The 19,130-nt window shown below is 42.8% G+C and overlaps 1 long non-coding RNA gene across 1 annotated transcript; it reads left to right on the forward strand.

The window, feature by feature from the left end:
- The first annotated feature begins 2,353 nt into the window (after window positions 1-2,353).
- On the forward strand, window positions 2,354-18,019 carry LOC133470223 (uncharacterized). The gene is made up of 4 exons (XR_009785912.1): window positions 2,354-2,504; window positions 8,976-11,049; window positions 15,564-15,880; window positions 16,753-18,019. It is a non-coding gene; the product is annotated as an uncharacterized LOC133470223 (long non-coding RNA).
- Window positions 18,020-19,130: the final 1,111 nt, after the last annotated feature.

The raw sequence follows: 19,130 nt of genomic DNA on the forward strand, positions 1-19,130 counted from the left end.
GGCAGAAGAGGAGATCTGTGTATCGCCGATCGATTGCTATTCCTTCAGTCCCAAGATGTCTGTCTTTGAAATTGAATTTGAAATGATCAAAATGAATGTGAAAATATATCCTTTGAATTTTCATTGCGAATAAAATTCTTTTACCTTCACTTTCAAGTTTAGCGGGGTTCAGTTCCAAACTGATAAATTCAATGTCAAATTATACTATTTAGTTTCAGCTTTTAAATGCGATGTACAATACAAATTCAAATTATGTTTCTCAAATTCAGTTTTGTAAAGCAATTATCCAAGTGTAGACATTTTTCATTCAAATATAAATGATTCAAATTCAGTTACTGCTGGCACATATTTCTTTGCGCGTATCATTTTTAAAACTTAAATTGATAAAGGTTTTTTTTTTTTTTTTAAAAAAGTCAACTAACCAAAATATATTTTCTAATATTTAAGGCAAAAACTAAATATGATAAATGTGACAAAACTTTCCAAAACACACATTATACAATATACTCACAACTAAAGAGTATAAAAGAAGAACTGTATGGTCATAGGCTAACGCTAAAATAACACATGAAGCTGGAATTGCATTCAATCTATTAATACCATCAAAGATATAAAAAAAAAAAAAAAAAAGAAATAAGAAATAAAAATTCACTTAACATTGATGGCTACTGTAATGTTCATAAAACACAGCGTGGCTTCCAAGTCAAATTAAGTTCACTGGGTAAAATGATGCCGGGCTGAATGTATCCATTTATATGACTCTTCTTTATGGCTGATTCAAAGACGCCTGGCTAATCAACGCTCTATTACAAAGCTTCTCTATGGCAGCTCTTTGATTGGTTTCAATTTCCATAAATGGTGGAACGCTGAGAAAGTCACTTCTCAACTGTTTTCCATTTCTCCCGCCAAGCAGATTAGATCAGTTTATGGATTTGCAACACGTGCAAAGGCTTTTGTTTTTCCTTCTTTGATTTCATGACCGGTTTATTTCACCTAGAAACAAGCAAGTTGTTGACAATCACTGAGGGGACATTTCTACCATCCTGCTTTATATCAGCTCACTCTTGGAATCCAATCTGTGACCAGAAACAGTTTCATGTGCAGACTGTACGTATGCCGATGTTGATGCCATGCCATATCACACTGCATTTGTGCCTGTAAATGATGATACATTTTCGTCTATAACAAGTGAGTAAGAAAATATAAATACCCTAATAACCCTTTAGGGATTATAATCTGTACAATAAATAAAATTAGTATAGCCTCAGCATACTAATTATTCCTTCAAATTGCAAATTAGACAGGAAGGACGGACATTTGACACTAACTGAAAAGCAAATGATGATGTTGAAGATTGGCTGGTCATAACGACTACAGATTGATTTGTAGTTCTTCTGCAATTACTTTCTGGTACAGTGGAAGTGTTAAAGCCAACCCCGTTCAGTTCCGTGACACTGGTTGACTTCCAAATTCCATCCATCCATTTTCTTCCGCTTATCCGAGGTTAAGTCGCAGGGGCAGCAGCTCTAGCAGGGAGGCGCAGACTTCCCTCTCCCCAGCCACTTCGTCCAGCTCTTCTGGGGGGGATCCCGATGCGTTCCCAGGACAGCCGACAAACATGGTCTCTCCCGCGTCATCCCCGGGACCTCCTCCCGGTGGGAGCTGTCCGGAACACCTCGCCAGGGAGGCGTCCAGGGGGCTTCCTAACCAGATGCCCAAACCCCCTCACTGAGATGAGGGACTCGAGTCAATTGACTTGAGTCCACTCGAGTTGCCAGTTTTATGACTTGACTTTGACATGAACTACGTGACTTGACAAGTCATCTCTTTTAGAGTTTGAAATCTGCATTTTAGTTAAGACAGCGTGCCTTTTTTTTTGGTTTTTTTTGTTTTTGTATTCAAGGATTATGCTGTCGTTGAAGTGTGCAAAAAGAGGATTGCGACCTGCACAGCTTGCAACTCGCACATTAAAGACACAACAACAATGATGCCGAAACTCATCTGTCCCTACAAAGCTCATAAAGACAGGTAAGCTAATTTAACAGTTTAGCTAGCTGGTCAAATCTTTAAGGTTCATGGGCTGGTTTGGGACAATTTAAAAAAAAAAAAAAAAAGTTGATCGTGAATGTTTTAGTACAGCTAAGTAACGTAAGGGGTGGGACGGTTTGTAGTAGTTGTCTGAATCTTTCGTTTTGGTCCATAGACACAAAAAAATGCAAGGGGTGTAGAAACTTTACAAATTACAGTTGTGATATTTGTGTTCTATCCCTATGCGAGACCTATCGTTGTTGAATTAGTTTCATGTGTTCTTGATCTCCCTTTCACTCGGCATTAAAGAGCCCCGAAGCTGCTCGTTGCCTTTGGTCTTGTGAGTGTACCTGAAGGCCAAGTGCATGCTGGATGATAAGGAGAAGAACTTGCAGAAGATCAAAATTAACAGAGCAGCAAAGCTTGGGGGCATCAAGCCTACTCTTTACCTCCCTTCTCTCATCGGGCGAGCTCAGGTAGCTGCTACTTTTTAATGATGCCATTTGCCTAATGCCGTCTCCATCTTGTCACTCTATCTCACATTATCCCTCATCTGTGCCTTGTTTGGCTGCATCGTCTCTCACCCCTTGACTCCGGCACACCAAAAGAGCCTTGCTTTGCAACGTCGCTGCGGTGGCCCATTAGGATTACCCTCCAAACTAATTGGTGCGAAGTGCCGCGTTAAAGACAACAAAACAACAAAATGGGGGAGAACAGGACAGTAATCGGCATAGATTTTATGCTGCTTCCAATCTTTTATGCTGATCACGCAGGGTGCATTGTGAATTCCCCTCAAATAGCTTGATTGACGCTCAAGCGACCCAGTTTAGATGTCGGCAAAGTCAATGGAGAATGTCCAATCTTAAACCTAACTGTATGTAATGTGTATTTTAACCGTGGCACAGTGGGCGACTGGTTAGCACATCTTCCTCACAGTTCTGAGGACCGGGGTTCAAATCCCGGCCCCGCCTGTGTGGAGTTTGCATGTTCTCCCCGTGCCCGCGTGGGTTTTCTCCGGGCACTCCGGTTTCCTCCCACATCCCAACAACATGCGTGGTCGCTTGATAGACGACTCTAAATTGCCTGTAATATAATCGTTATGGATACTTACCAATACATGGAACTATTCTCTTGCATAAGCACCTTTTATCAATAGATAGCATACCCGAACACACAAAATCTCCAGCACACACACATTTCCCAATGCAGGCTTTTTATGAAAGGATTGAATGACTTGAAGTCCACGAGGTAAATAGCTCGGCAGCCCGAGGCAGGCAATTGAGGCCGATTGACCGGAAATAGGAATGAAGTTCAAATGGGATAATGTGGCCTGGGAAAGAACTCCTGTGCTGATTGGGGGCAGGTCGGGGGGTGGGGTTTGTGTGCCTTTGTGTGTGCGTGTGCATGCGTTGGCAGGGGCTGGGGGGAGAATTCTTTTCATTGGAGCTCAAATTGTCACCTTAAAAAAAATCATTTATGAACTGTACTGTTGTTTTTGTGGAACTGTAATATGTAATACAGTATAAGAAGTGAACCGCTGTATAATATAACTCAAATAAACTACTCACGTTTTGAAGCAAAAGAAGACCTCTTCTTTTGTTCGTTTATCACTATGTCCTGTTGAATTGATTGCTACTCAATATGGATTTTTTGGACATACTTTGCAGATATAGATGATTCTGATTCTGGACGGTTGTGAAATACAAACAACACATTTTCAGAGTCGTAAAAACATACCTCTTTTTGATCATCCCTGGTCATTTTAATGCTAATCATGATGCATTGTGCTTTCGGCTAAATGTTTAAGTTAGCCACCGCTTGGTCATATTTGTGTATTTCTTAAATCATGAATTTAACTGTATCGCTCATCCCGTAATAACTCCCATTTCTGTTGTGTCCCGACAAACGTGCCTGCCTGGTGATTGACTGGCCACCCGTCAAGGATGTAGTCTGCCTTTAGCCTGATAGGCACCAGCTCCCTGCAAACCCGAACAGAATAAGCGGCCCAGAAAATGGATGGATGGTGGATCTAGAGTGACAATCAGTGGGATGGTCCCCAAAAGTCAATTGACTTTGACAGCTTGGAAACATACCTTTACCCTTTTCAACAATTACCTTGGAAGAGTACCTTGGGGGACTGAAATGGAATCTGACTGTACCCTTATTTCTGATCAAATAGACAAAGAAGATTATAATGTAATGATTTTTTTGAATAGAGGGAGGAAAGGTTGTCCTTTGGAACTGATGAGCGGAAAACCTGGTGTGAGAGGATGGTTCCCAGTAGGCCAACATTAAGAAACGAGCGGTGCCTTCGTTCCGAGTCATTAGACAGCCTTAAAGCTGATGACACGGGCAGAGAGAAGATTGATATCTTCTGAACTCGTATCCGACAGAAAGGCCATTCACGCCACATGTGAGGATCACCTATGAGTTCATTAAGTAACGGACATTTTGGGGGGTACGTACTTTTTCCGTGCAACATTATTTTTCCTAAGCGACTGAATAAAGTGCTGGCTCGTCAAATTATCGCGGCAAGTGGACATGACAATCGTAGATGAAATGGAGGTAAAATTACAATAAAATTACTTTGGTGCCACCTCCCTGGGCATTTTATGTTAACATACAACCCATCATATATATATATATATATATATATATATAGAGAGAGAGAGAGAGAGAGAGAGAGAGAGAGACAGACAGACACACAATGGCATTCAGCCCGTGAATTAAGATGGCGAGGCCCCCGGTGCGCACAACCGCAGACCGATTATTTTTTGAATCGAAGCCCCGAATACTAACCAATGAGCGGTGACTGTGATTTTAGGTCTCGTCATTTTTGCTGTATACACTATATGCATAATACAATCGCCTCCGTCGTACGGCAGCCTTACACATGGCATCTCCATCGGTCTGGTTATTGCTGCTTCCTGTTCCGTTCTCTTCCTTCTCCCCCAATAAGACCACCATATTGTCCTCCTCCTCCTCGTTTTCCAAGACCAGCACCACCTCCTCACTGTCACCCAGACCAATAACCCCTCTGCTAGTGACCTTCACCCTTAATGCTGCTGCTAATCGTAATAATAATAGCCGTAAAATCTTGCTAAGGCTACTTATGCCATTAACTAGATTTTTAACTTATTATCAGCATCGAAATAAATGTTTAAAAAATGTAATATTGTGTAAAGTGAATGGATGAAATGCTGCAGCAGTAAAGTAACTCACCCTTCATTCATGTGTTGTTTAAATAAGGCAGTATAATATTGTACAGTAGTAAAGTTGGTGAAATAATTGCATCAGGAGTAATGTATATGAAGTAAATTTTGGAGATATACATTGAAAGTAACACAACCCCAATTCCAATGAAGTTGGGATGTTGTGCTAAACATACAACACGTTCCAAAAAAGCTAGGACAGGGTCATGTTTACCACTGTGTTACATCACCTTTTCTTTTAACAACATTCAATAAACGTTTGGGAACTGAGGACACTAATTGTTGAAACTTTGTAGATCGAATTCTTTCCCATTCTTGCTCGATGTACAGCTTCAGCTGTTCAACAGTGCGGGGGTCTCCGTTGTCATATTTTACGCTTCATAATGCGTCACACATTTTCAATGGGAGACAGGTCTGGACTGCAGGCAGGCCAGTCTAGTACTCTACTGGACTCTTTTACTACGAAGCCGCGCTGTTGTAACACGTGCAGAATATGGTTTGGCATTGTCTTGCTGAAATAAGCAGGGGCGTCCATGAAAAAGACGTTGCTTGGATGGCAGCATATGTTTCTCCAAAACCTGTATGTACCTTTCAGCATTAATGGTGCCTTCACAGATGTGTAAGTTACCCATTCCATTGGCACAACACAGCCCCATACCATCACAGATGCTGGCTTTTGAACTCTGTGTCCATAACAGTCCGGATGGTTCTTTTCCTCTTTGGCCCGGAGGACACGACGTCCACAATTTCCAAAAACAATTTGAAATGTGGACTCGTCGGACCACAGAACACTTTTCCACTTTGCATCAGTCCATCTTAGATGAGCTCGGGTCCAGAGAAGCCAGCGGCGTTTCTGGGTGTTGTTGATAAATGGCTTTTGCTTTGCATAGTAGAGTTTCAAGTTGCACTTACGGATGTAGCGCCGAACTGTATTTACTGAAATTGGTTTTCTGAAGTGTTCCTGATCCCATGTGGTGATACCCTTCACATATTGATGTCGGTTTTTGATGCCGCGTGAGGGATCGAAGGTCACGGGCATTCAATGTTGGTTTTCGGCCTTGCTGCTTACATGTGCAGTGATTTCTCCAGATTCTCTGAACCTTTTCAGAATCAGAATCAGAATAATCTTTATTTGCCAAGTATGTCCAAAACACACAAGGAATTTGTCTCCGGTAGTTGGAGTACAACAGACAGACAATTATGGACCGTAGATGATGAAATCCCTAAATTCCTTGCAATTGTACGTTGAGGAACATTGTCCTTAAACTGTTCGACTATTTTCTCTCGCACTTGTTCACAAAGAGGTGAACCTCGCCCCATCTTTACTTGTGAATGACATGGCCCCCGTCTGTTCCCAATGAGCCTGTTCCAAACACGTGTTTGATGAGCATTCCTCAACTTTCTCAGTCTTTTTTTCCACCTGTCGCAGCTTTTTTGGAACGTGTTGCAGCCATAACATTCTAAGTTAACGATTATTTGCTAAAAACAATAAGGTTTATCAGTTTGAACATGACATATGTTGTCTTTGTAGTGTATTCAATTAAATAAATAAAAATGTAAATATAGTATGCTGGAGCCTATCCCAGCTACCATCGGGCAGGAGGCGGGGTACACCCTGAACTGGTTGCCAGCCAATCGCAGGGCACATAGAAACAAACAACCATTCACACTCACACCTACGGGCAATTTACGGTCTTCAATCAACCTACCATGCATGTTTTTGGGATGTGGGAGGAAACCGGAGAGCCCGGAGAAAAGCCACGCAGGCACGGGGACAACATGCAAACTCCACACAGGCGGGGCCGGGGATTGAACCCCGCTCCTCAGAACTGTGAGGCGGACGCTCTAACCAGTTTGCCCACCGTGCCGTGAAATTTCTTATTAAACTTAATTTTAGCAGCAATTAAAAAGCATTGCATGACACCATGACATTGGAAATCAAAACTGACACTTATATCTTTGTAAAAAAAATAAAAATGTCATACAGTTTATGGAGAAACATATTTATCAAACGTTATTCTAAAAATGATGGTGTAGTGTCACTCGTTTTGTACACCCTCCACTTGCTTGTTTCCTCTTCTATCCATCACATCGATAAGGAGCAGGCATAAAAAGCCATAGTGGTTACAATCCCATCAAATGCAGCTTGGGACAGGCTTCACAGTAAATTAGATACAATTAGCGTTGCCTGCGGACCATCCCCCAAACGCTATTAAATGTCTACCCAGTCAAATCTTGTGTTCGTACAGTCCACTGGATCATTTCTCAAATCAATGATCTTAATAGGTGCCTAAAAATGAAAGCAAGAAAGAAAGGCCTGATCAGCTGCACGTAGACAATTAGATAGAGGAGCTAGGGGACAGCGTTAATTAGCACTTTGCTCTAAGGTAATACATGTCCTTTATTATGCAGCGCAGCACCCAGGTACGGTATGTTGAAAGCAGCAGAGTAATCGACATGGGAGATTTTTAACTCATTCGCTGCCAGATGAGGATGGAGCTGCCAGGCAAGAGAGCTCGGGGAAGACCAAAGAGAAGGTTGATGGATGTCGTGAGGGAAGACGTGAGGGCAGTTGGTGTTGGAGAGGAGGATGCAGAAGATAGGCTCTCGTGGAAAAGGATGACACGCTGTGGCGACCCCTAAAGGGACAAGCCCAAAGCAGAAGAAGAAGAAGAAGAAGATATTTTGTTTTGATAATTTCTTCCAGTATCAGAAAGGCTGGTATGAGAGTATCGCTATTTCAGTACTGACCGACCCAACACTAAAACCGACTTATGAAATGTATGCTGATACACTGGAGCTGATCATTTTCTGGCCACTGACAAGAAGAAAGAAATAAGATGGAGATTAAGCTCCTCATATGATCACATTTCTAGACAGTGAACCAATTTCGATTGATTTCGGAGCACTTTGATCCGAGCTAACAGAAAAGACAAAATAAGTCCATGCGAGCGTTGGCAAAACTTGCAAACTCCAGATTCCGAGATTCCCATGAAAACCCCAGAACCAGAAGAAGAGTCGCAGACATGATTACCAGCATCCATCATGCTGCTTGAAAGTAAATCCACTACAATTTAACTCAGCAACTTAACAGTTGTTAATGGTGCATCATATTTTATATAATATCTCACAATTTCCAGTTTAAAGCATGTATTTTTCTCACTCATCTGTGCCACTCGGGCCAACCCGGTGCCACCAGGTAATAGTCATGGTGCCCTGGCAGCATCTGAAATTAAGCATAAAACATTAATAGAAGAATATTATACAAACTTTAGTTTACCGTTTTATTTCTAGCGAGGGTGTCTACATCCTGAAAGGACGCTGAACAAAAACGAACAAGTGAAGTCAGCAACGTCACCGTCAGATGTTGCTGTTTACTTTGCCCGTTGAGCTAATACACACGCTTGCACTGCAAACACCCACAGTAGACACACACACACACACACACGCATTTGCTGCACATGTGGCACATGCGGTGACACACAGTCGACAGCCGGGCCCTGTCTCCGATCACCGAGGAGCGTGGATCTGCTGCGTGGTGAGAGCAAATGATTTGAGGCATATGTCAAGTCCTTGCAGATTCAAAACAAAGCACTGTCAAGAACACTCTGCCTTGGCCAGGCGGCCCGCTTCCTGCTCGGCTGCGCTCGGCATGCGGCGGGCGATTTCATCCTCCAAGTCCGAGACTTTACCCGTCATCATCCTTTCACTTCGTTGTGTTCTTTGCCCCCACAGACTGCCGCCGACTCGGCGTGTGCTGCTCCCATCCGAGCGGCCGCCACACATTTGCCTGCGAGGCTTGAGAGGGGGGGCCTCGACACCCGGGAGACTAAGTCCGTTCACATTACCCACTGTGGGAGAAGCAGTGCGGCGGGCCAGACATGGGAGCGAGAGAATGAAAGAGCAGGGGCGAACGAAATGCAAAAGAAAGTATGTTTGTGAAACGATAACTCACTGAGGTAAGAAAGTCTGAAGTGAAGCTGATATTCAAAAATGTTTTATACATTGGAACTCCAAAGTGGAGCACCATCTGTGATGTGATGCTGGTGCTTCTCGTTTCAAAACCAAATTTCGGAAATGAGCTCAAACGGGGCAGTAAGGGGAGTAGCAGTAAGCATGTCTGCCCCGCAGTCGAGAAATCCTATTTAAAGTTCGCATGTTTTTCCCAGTAATTGCTTGGATTTCCTCCCACATTCCGAAAACGGGCATTTTTAGTTCTTTGAAGATGCTAAATTGTCCGGAGGTCTGAATGTGTTTTTCTCTCCCATATGTGCCTTGTGATTGACTCGCGGCCACTCCAGGTTGTACCCCACCTCTCGCACAAAGTCCACAGGGATGGGCTCGACAAGCGCTGTAGCCCTGTGGCTGGGCGACATTTTAAACATCTATCCAGGAACTGCAAAGTGATTCCTTTTGGCTAATTCTGGCTAACCATTTACAGCAGTAGTTATTAATGTGTGCATTCTCCCCGTTCCATTAAGCAATAAACAATGCATGGAAGGAAGCTCACACTGTCGCCATCATAAAACCTTTATAAACCCGACAGACCAGTGATTCCCAACTAGCGTGTCAGGAGAGATCGTCAGGTGTGCCGTGAGAAATCATCCAGTTTGATCCACCTTATTCCTGGGTGCACTCATGAAGAAACAATTATGGGTGCAACTTCCTGTGAGACACCGGAAGTAGCAGTGAGCCATTTGTTGCTAGCTCTTTTGGTTGCCCAGGAGCGGTTCATTTGGACGTGTATTGTTTCCTTCGTGATTAGCAGCCCCCGTAGCATTTAAAAATGTCCTTGCGCATCTCGGCGTGTTTTGAGAAAGACTTAGCAGAAAGCATCGGATACAGAGGGAGAGGCTGAAACCAGCTGCGGTGCCAACTATTTTTCCTACAGCCATCGGGACCTCAACCACCAGCAGGAGAACTAAATCTCGCAGCCGCCACGGTGCCGCGGCGAAGCGGCGCAGACAAGAGGTGAGGATTTCCTTGTATATACCTACGACTCTATTTTGGTTACTATGCACTGGGCAGCGGGAAAAAAAAGACCCACGCCGTACTTTTCAGTACTGTCGTCTGTACTGTTGCCTATATGACAAGTTAACAGACACGGCAAAGACTTTCTGCGCGGCGTGTTATAACGCTGCTCGAGCAAGGGGCACACAATATATAGGAATCCTACATACTATGTAAAAGCTTGTGCCGTGTCACGGAAACAAATAGGAATATATAATACGTGCATGTATTACATAACGTATAAACAATCCAAATATGAATTTTAACTGACCCCATAACATCTTTGTCATCTGACTTTTAAACCGATGTTGACAACGTCTGTTAGTTCCAGAAATGGCCGCCGTTGTTTACTGGCGCTGTTGCGCAATATAGGCAGAGACTGGGACGGCTGTATTTCCGGGTCACAGATATACAATATGACTAGATCCAACCAACAGCCGTGCCTCCCGTGCCTACGTGGTGGCCATGTTAAATGTGGCAACATTCCATCAAAGGCAACGCATTGACATATGGCGGCCATGTTGGCCGTCATGGCAGGAGTTCTATCTATTGTTGCATAAAGCTCTGCACAGAGACAGCGTATACGGCGGCGGTGTTTAAGAGGAATACAACGCGCAACAGTCTCTGGAGTCTGGAACATGCAATTTTTGGCACAGTAACACTTTATTTTATTTTTTTGCCAAGCCGCTTTAGCAACGGATTTGGAAACACATTAATTCCTCGCCGCTCATGAAAGCAACCTGCCTCGACTCTCCAATGACTACAATAACGTCACGTAGCCATCAAGCACACCAGCGTGGTAAGTTTCAATCAAATTTAAAACGTTTCAAATATTTTTAAGCTTTTTTATATTTATTTTACAAACACCTTGTACTGTACTGGGCGTTTTAGGCCATCCAAAACAAGTACGAAACTATAATTTTGTACTGGACAGTAATATAGATGCATATGGCTGCAAAAAAACCTGCTTCAATATAACGCACAATCGGCTGTAATGGATAACCCCCCGCCCCTATTAGTCCATTAAATCGAGGTTCAACTGTATATGAATGGTTAACCTATTTGAGTATGAACATGATGAGTTCAAGGGGTGGGACTAGATACATTTTTGACTTCCTCCTACTCCCTTTGAACATGTAAACTGAACAAAGACATCGATGTTTTCTTATCCTTTTTTTGTAATTGTATTTTGCGATTTTAAATGAGTCTGTTATGTGTTTCTATGTTCAATAAAAATCAAAGAAAAATATTGTAACTTTTATGTACCAGGTTTTTCCTTGAGTCCGAGGGGGTCACGTTGCTCCAGTTCGCGAGGCGTCTGAAGGTCGATAAGATTCTCTGATAAGCGGTGCCAATCAGCTTGGTTCCCAAAATTGACTCAAAATCTGTGCTGGTTCAATGAGTTTACAAGCTGAGCTTATTTCAAGCGAACAAGAAGAAGAAATGGAATGTTGCATCAAAATATAGTATTGGAAACACACTTTTCCTTGTAACAAAACCAAACTGCAAATGTCTTATTTCCCCACATGCTGTGCTCTTGTTTGTTTGCATGTAACATACATAACACCCCTTAAGTCAGGGTGGGCCACATCGGTGAACCCCCATATGTTCTGTATAATAGCTAGAGGTGTAACGGTACGCCAAAAGTCAATTGGTTTTAAGGTCACAGTATGGTCACATGCTGTACAGTAGGGGTCGGCAACTAGCGGCCCGCTTTGACTGAAACACCTGAGCCGGGCTTATACAGCACTCAATTCCTTGTTACAGTATCTAGGCACCTGATTGGCCACGTAACCAATAATATAAATATGGGTAGGATGAAAGCATACGTTTCTTTCCACTCTTCTTTGTACTTCATACATTCGCTATCAACTTTTCTTTTCATCACTTTGACGGTGACATTTTGCGAGCTAGCTCTCCTTAATCATGCATTCACGTTCTTCTGTACAGGTGGCCGTGTCGTCAAATGCATCTGTTGAGATGTAAATAAAGTGAAAAAGGACTAAATCCTGTTCACTTTTGGTTCTTGTCTTGTGCACTGATTTGGTAGCCTATCAGAGTGATCAAATGTCACCGACTGCTGACGCCAGTTCAACATGTTGAATCGGGCGGAAACTGCCCTCCGACGGCTCATTCGGGCTGACGGTGCGAGCCACACCTGGCTGACGGCACTCATCGACTCTACCAACTGCTCGACGGCCAATGGCCAAAATCCGCTTGGTATGTCGAGACCTTGAGGAGGGCTGAGAGCCTGCGAAATAGCCAAAGTAGGAAGGAACAAGCAAGATCCAACTTCTTAGATGCTTTCAAGTTTGTGAAGGACGCGTTCATGAAGGAGAAAAGTGGCATACTATGAACATCAAAGACCGTGTCGATTATGAGAGGGAAGCTGTCATACAAATACTTCTGCAGCTGTGATGTGCCCATTCGAACTGTGGCAGAGAAACCAATCAAGACCCTTAATCATAGGTACAATGCAACCTTGAGGAATAAAGACCAAGTAGAGCAGCTCCACCACCGTGAGTGTATCGATGAGACCATGCTCCCTGGCAGGCTGAAGCTATGATGCCTTCGGTTTGGTCTCCTACCTTGACTTTTGTGGCCTCTGACCATCTTCAAGGTTTCGAAATCAAGGTTGAAAAGCTTGAGAGGTTGGTCAGCTCGACTGTACAGAAAAGGGATCTGGGAGTCACCCATCTCCAGTATCACAGATTACAAACCTGTCAATGTAAGATTGGAGATGATGTGGACAGCCCATGTGTAGCCAAAACTGCCCCCACCCTGGAAACTGGGAGGAAGTGGACACCAGCTACAGCTACACATCGGGCAAAACCAGCCCTCAAGCAAAAAGGCTGAGGAGGCCTTGGTCTCCAGGAAAGTCAGAAGGGAAGTGGGAGGTGGAAGGGGCTAAAGTGGAGAGGTGCACACCTGGGAAGTCAAATGATACTTTGGAGCTCTCTGGAGTGTTGTGGGCATCATCAACAAAACACCAAAGAAGAAGGATGACAGCCAACTGGGAAATGTCATCTTCTGTCTCTTAATACTTCTGTCTGTCACATTCTATGTATTGAAAACTTTCTCTTTTTACACTTCTGTGGTGGAAAAAAAAAACATTGGGATCTAATATTGGTTTTTTTTTTTCACATACAGTATGTGCCCTGTGATCGGTGACCTGTCCAGGGTGTACCCTACCTCTCGTCCAAAGTCAGCTGAGATAAACTACAGTCACCTACGACCCTATAAGGACAAGCATAATAGAGAATGGATGGATGGACATTTTGTACAGTCTGCTACTAAATTCACATAATATCATACCAAACTAGTGGGGATACCTTCACTTAATGCTCATACAAAGATGAAAAAAGTTGTGGCCTTCTGACCAGCTTTACAATTAAAGCATCCATCCATGCATCCATCCATCCATTTTCTTTTACGGCTTATCCTCACAAGGGTCGCGGGCGTGCTTGAGCCTATCCCAGGTATCTTCGGGTGAGAGGCGGCGTACACCCTGAACTGGTCGCCAGCCAATCGCAACAACAACAACAACAACAACAAACAAACAACCATCCGCACTCACATTTACACCTACGGCAATTTAGAGCTCAATCAACCTACCGTGCATGTTTTTGGGGGGGATGTGGGAAGAAATCGGAGTGCCCGGAGAAAAGCCGCGCAGGCACGGGGAGAACATGCAAAGTCCACACAGGCGAGCCCGGGACTGGAATCCCGGTCCACAGAACTGTGAGGCAGATGTGCTAACCAGTCACCCACCGTGCCGCCAATTAAAGCATGTCAAAGTTAAAAAAATGTTTTTTTTAAAAAGTCTCTTCTATAATTATCACCTGGTGTATACAGAAAAGGGGTCCGATTATAATTATAATTACAGAATGGTGAAATTAAATTACTTTTCTATCATATTTATATGGTTTTCAAAGATTACGATTTGGAACAGGAATAAAATGACAGTATAATTAACGATACAATCATTAGGAACCGCAAATATTAGATGTTAACAGATGGAGTCCACATCCATTCACGTCTGATAATGACAGTGGGCTTTTTAAATCGGAGCCCTTTGATGAAGGAAATTGAATAATCTGTAATTTGAGTAATACAATAGTGATATATGCCTGATTGGATGATGAACACATGCAGTGTGAAAAGTAGCGTAGGGGGTGGGGCCTCGTATTGAACGTGCTCTGCCATGTCAGATGAGTCTCCCCATTATGCCGCGCCACAAAGTATTTCCAGCGTGCTCCAGTGAGAAGCCAAAATTGTGAAAAGAGTTGACTTTTCCAGCATTTGCTTCCGGCCAAATGTTAGACTCCAGACTTTGTATGGATGGAGCTTGTTAACCTCAATTGTCATAAATCAAAATAACCAAATGTGCTGCTTTGCTTTTTTTTTTTTTTTTTTTTCCCCCCCCCCCCCCCCACTTATGAAAACAGATCAATTTTTGTGAATTTGTTGTTAACACCATGTGTGCTGCTCTAAACCAAATATAACATTTAGAGCATCTCTACTGTCAAAATAGGATACAATCGGTTAATTTGATGAACTAAACCTAAAATATCCCATGGGGCTAATTATTGCTTATTATAGTATGGGTATGTTCCTTCAATGTAAAAAGTGCATATTGTTTTTTTACAATATTATTATTCATTTTAGATACTGTATACACAAGCTCACATACAAAATGTAACAAAGTTGTTGTTTTTATTATCATTTATATCAAGAATGTTTTTGTTTTTTTCTTTTAACAGTTAGAAAATGCAATGTAACAAATTTTATTACAAGTGTCCTTCTTTAGACAGCAAACTAGTGGAGACTGGATCAGAGCCTCTCAGGGAGCCGCCAAGTAGTGCGCTCCATTTAGCCGTAATCGCTTCGAGCCGCAATCAAATATCATTTCCACATTGTAGAAAGGGGTCTTAACTATCAGTTAATCGATTATTGCGCCGATCTCTACACGCCGCTGCGCTATTGTAGCGTAGATAGCAGGGGCGGCGCTACGGGCGGGCCTGGATGTGCACAGGCCCACCCTGATTGACAGACTGCCCACCCAGTGAGATGAACATATATATATATATATTTTTTTTTTTTTTTTTAAATATAATTTGCTTTCGAGAAAAGCAAAATGAGTATCCAAGACATTATCCGATGCCTATTGGTAGTGTATTGGTTCACGTAACTCGCTTTTGTTGCTCTTGTTTCTTATTCGTAAATGAAAACACATTCCCCCTCAACTGGTTCATTTTGAGAATGCTTGTCCTTTTCACAACATTTGATATTATTTTTTGTTGCTGTAACCAGCTGCGGGATCAAAGTCTTCTTCTCCTTCATTTTCTTCAGCTGGTATGTAATCAATTCCAACTCAATTCAATTCCCCATGATGCGCAACGACACCAGCAGTCTTGAAAATAGTCTAATGGATGTCATTCTTTCTCTTTTTCGTCCACAAAACATGATGGATGATTTTCCACAGCCTACTCCATAGACAAGCCCATAACGCTCATTGTTGATGTCCCCTCAGAACCTGTGAAAATGACCGTCATGGTGCTTCACAGCAGGCTGGATGGATCCAGTCAGTGTGCTCTTTCGGACCCAACGTGACAACCCTGACTTTCTTGGTACATGGAAACACCTCTGATTGACGTATACATTAGTTGAATGACATGTTTATCTGATCGCAATTGCCACGTAGTAAAGCTACCACATGCATGCACAAACATATCCACTTACCCATAGCTGAGCACAAGCATGCCCACTAATGGCTTTCTACTAGCCTAGTGTTTACCATGTAAAAGTGGCGTGATGGGTAACACGCAGGGCAGGGTGCGACACAGTTGTGGCGCTAATGCCCGATGTCTGTTTGGCGAGCGAGTCCACCGACAAGGCCCCGCTTGCTAACGACTCTTTGCCAAGTAAATGATGATAAAGACGAGCTCGCCCTCTGCCGCTGAGCATTACGTGCCGTACCTAATGACGTTGAATGCTGATGGTGAACAAAAAACAACTAATGGATTGTGCCGATGCATCTTAAATGGGCATCCCTAAGGAAACCCATCTGAATTGTAAATTCTTGTACCAAGATATCATTTTTCCCAATTGCAAACAGCTACGTCCCGAAGGTGTATTTTTTGTGTGGGCATTTTTGTGTCCATCTTTATAAGCACTGAACTCATGTAGAACGTGTAGCCCATTGTCAGGAATGGACGACAACAACAAGCTTGGATTTATGCAAAATCACGGGGGGGAGCAGCAAACTTGAAACTTTATTAGAAATGAATGAAATCGGAATATATTAAAGATGCAATGTATTCTTTACAGTCAATGCTTAATCCCTAGAGTGTAATAACATCTTTTGTAATGGCTTTCCATCATTGTGCTTTAATTTCTGCATTCTGGATTTAAAAAGTTTGACCAGATTTTAAAATCAAACTATGCACTCCAGCTGTGAAAGTCCTCTTAATACAGAGCCACGTTTTAATCTCATTGGCAGGAGCTGCTGTTTGTTCCTCGGATATGGAGCCGCTGAGCATGTATAGACTGTGATATTGACCAACTTTGGAATGTTGGCAGTTGTAGCAGTGCCAACATTCGGTGCCAGTTGGATAGGAATGATTGGAAACAGGATGGAAAGCATGCAAGCCACACTCCGGGCTCCGGAGAGAGCAAGGGAGGCGAGGCACCAAGCGCCATCCAAGTTCCAAAAAAGGAACTGCAGGTGTCAAAAGTTTTGAACAAACACAACCTCTAAAAACGGGTCCGCTGTTAAGAGTTGTTCAACTGAAATGTGTAAAATAGTTGGCGACTTCATTGTTGGGTCAAGACGCCAAACAGAAAAGGAGAAATGTTTACTTTTGAATTTTCTGAAGTTAAGCGCTTCATTAGAACGCAAATAATTTTCTCTTTTTATTTACTTGCTCTTATTGTGAAATGCAGCCCTGCTTTTATTTAGGAAATGAGAGAACATGACACAGTTGTGCTTATATGTTTGCGTACCAGGGCAGAAATTGTAAGACGTGTAGAATTCTTTATTATGCTGTAATATCATTATATCTGTGGCATTAAAAAAAAAAAAGAAACCATCAGCAATACTATCGTTTTATGGAAAACATATTCTAAAAGATTTGCTATCATGGCAGTTGTAAACATATATTGAGAGAGAGCAAGCGCAATATTGTACAACCATCTGAAGAACATATCCAGAGTGAAGGCCTGCATGTGTCAAGCAGACCAGGAGAAACTCACCCATGCTTTGATCTCAAGTAGACTTGACTATTGTAATTGTCTTCTGACTGGACTCCCCCAAAAGAGCATTAAACAGCTCTAGCTGATTCAGAATGCTGCAGCTTGGGTTCTGACCAGAACAAAGAGGTCAGAGCATATTACTGCAATTCTAAAGTCGTTACACTGGCTCCCAGTCAGCTTTAGAATAGATTTGAAAGTGCTGCTACCGGTCTGTCTATAAATCACTAAAGGGTTTCGATCTTGAATACAGGAAAGAAATGCTCATGGAATATCAACCCAGTAGGGCTCTGAGATCGACAGACTCGGGTCAAATAGTGGCGCACAGAGTCCAAAGCGAACGTGGTGAAGCAGCATTTGGCTATTATGCTGCACACAAATGGAAGAAGTTGCCAATAGAAGTGACTATGAATGTTTTTAAGTCCAGGTTAAAAACTCGACTTTTTTCTCATGCTTTTTAGAGCATTTGCACTGTTTGAATTGTACTTTTATTTGATTTTCTCTTTGTTTGAAATGTTTATAAGAGGTTTTTTTTTGTTTTTGCTCTTTGTTTTCAAATGCTTTTAAACACATTGAGTGACCTTGTGTATGAAATGTGCTGTGTAAATAAATTTGCTTTGCTTTGAGGCGTCCCCCATCTCCTGCTCATTTGTCTGCTCAGTAGGCCCGGCCGGGTCAACCCTCCATCGCCGGTGAGTTTATTCTTATCAGACCCATGCGGAGGGCCTAATTAGATGGCGGGTGGCTGCAAGCGCCAGGCACACCCTGGATTAGCCCGACATCCTCTAGCGGCGGTGTTAAAAGGTGGCCTGCTCAGAGACTCCTCCAGCAAATCAAAAGTGAGCGTTCAGCAGATTGACACGAGCAATGTAAGGGTTCCATTTTTGTTTTGTTTTTAATGAAAGTTCGTATTGTCAAAAGAGTTGCGGTTGTCACTCAACATCTCATTGCTCCACCGCTGTTACGTTTGGGTTTTGCATACCGCGGTGCAATTGTAATATTTCTCAGTGCCCGAGAGCAACATTTTATATTGCTGATGTGCTGCCAGATACCGTGGCGCTGCGAGCGGACGCGTTGTCCCCTCCGTCCTCCCTCCATTTTTGTTTTATCATGTCGTCTCTTTTTCGAGGATGTTCCGGTGCTTCAGGTGTATTTAGTTCACATTCCATGTCGTGTATTCGATGCAGCCGTCACTGCCTTTTGGATTGACAGTTGAAGGCACCGCACGACAAACTTCACCAGGAAGTCACGCTGCAAAAACCGCCTGTCTAAAATAGCACAACTACTGTATATGCTTGTTTTGAGAGGATTCAGTAATAAAATTACACTTGGTCAGATTTCTTGAGACAAGAAGAATATGCTGGCTCTCCAGCAGAGAAATAGGTGGACGAATACTCATTCTGAGCACTATGTTAAAGTTGAACCAAAGTCATTTTTTGTATTTTGTTTCTAAATCCATGAAATATGTTTGAAAGTAAGTGCTAAAAAAAGTATGCAAAGACTGAGAACAATTTAGGACTGACATGTTGCAATATAGAGTAGCTTAGAACGCTTTTACACCCTGAACGGGGGGGGGGGGGGTGGGGGGTTGACCTGCTACCAGTGGCTAAGCTAGTCCTTATTAGCCAC

Source organism: Phyllopteryx taeniolatus, chromosome 20 (genome assembly GCF_024500385.1).
Source record: "Phyllopteryx taeniolatus isolate TA_2022b chromosome 20, UOR_Ptae_1.2, whole genome shotgun sequence".
Classification (NCBI taxonomy): domain Eukaryota; kingdom Metazoa; phylum Chordata; class Actinopteri; order Syngnathiformes; family Syngnathidae; genus Phyllopteryx; species Phyllopteryx taeniolatus.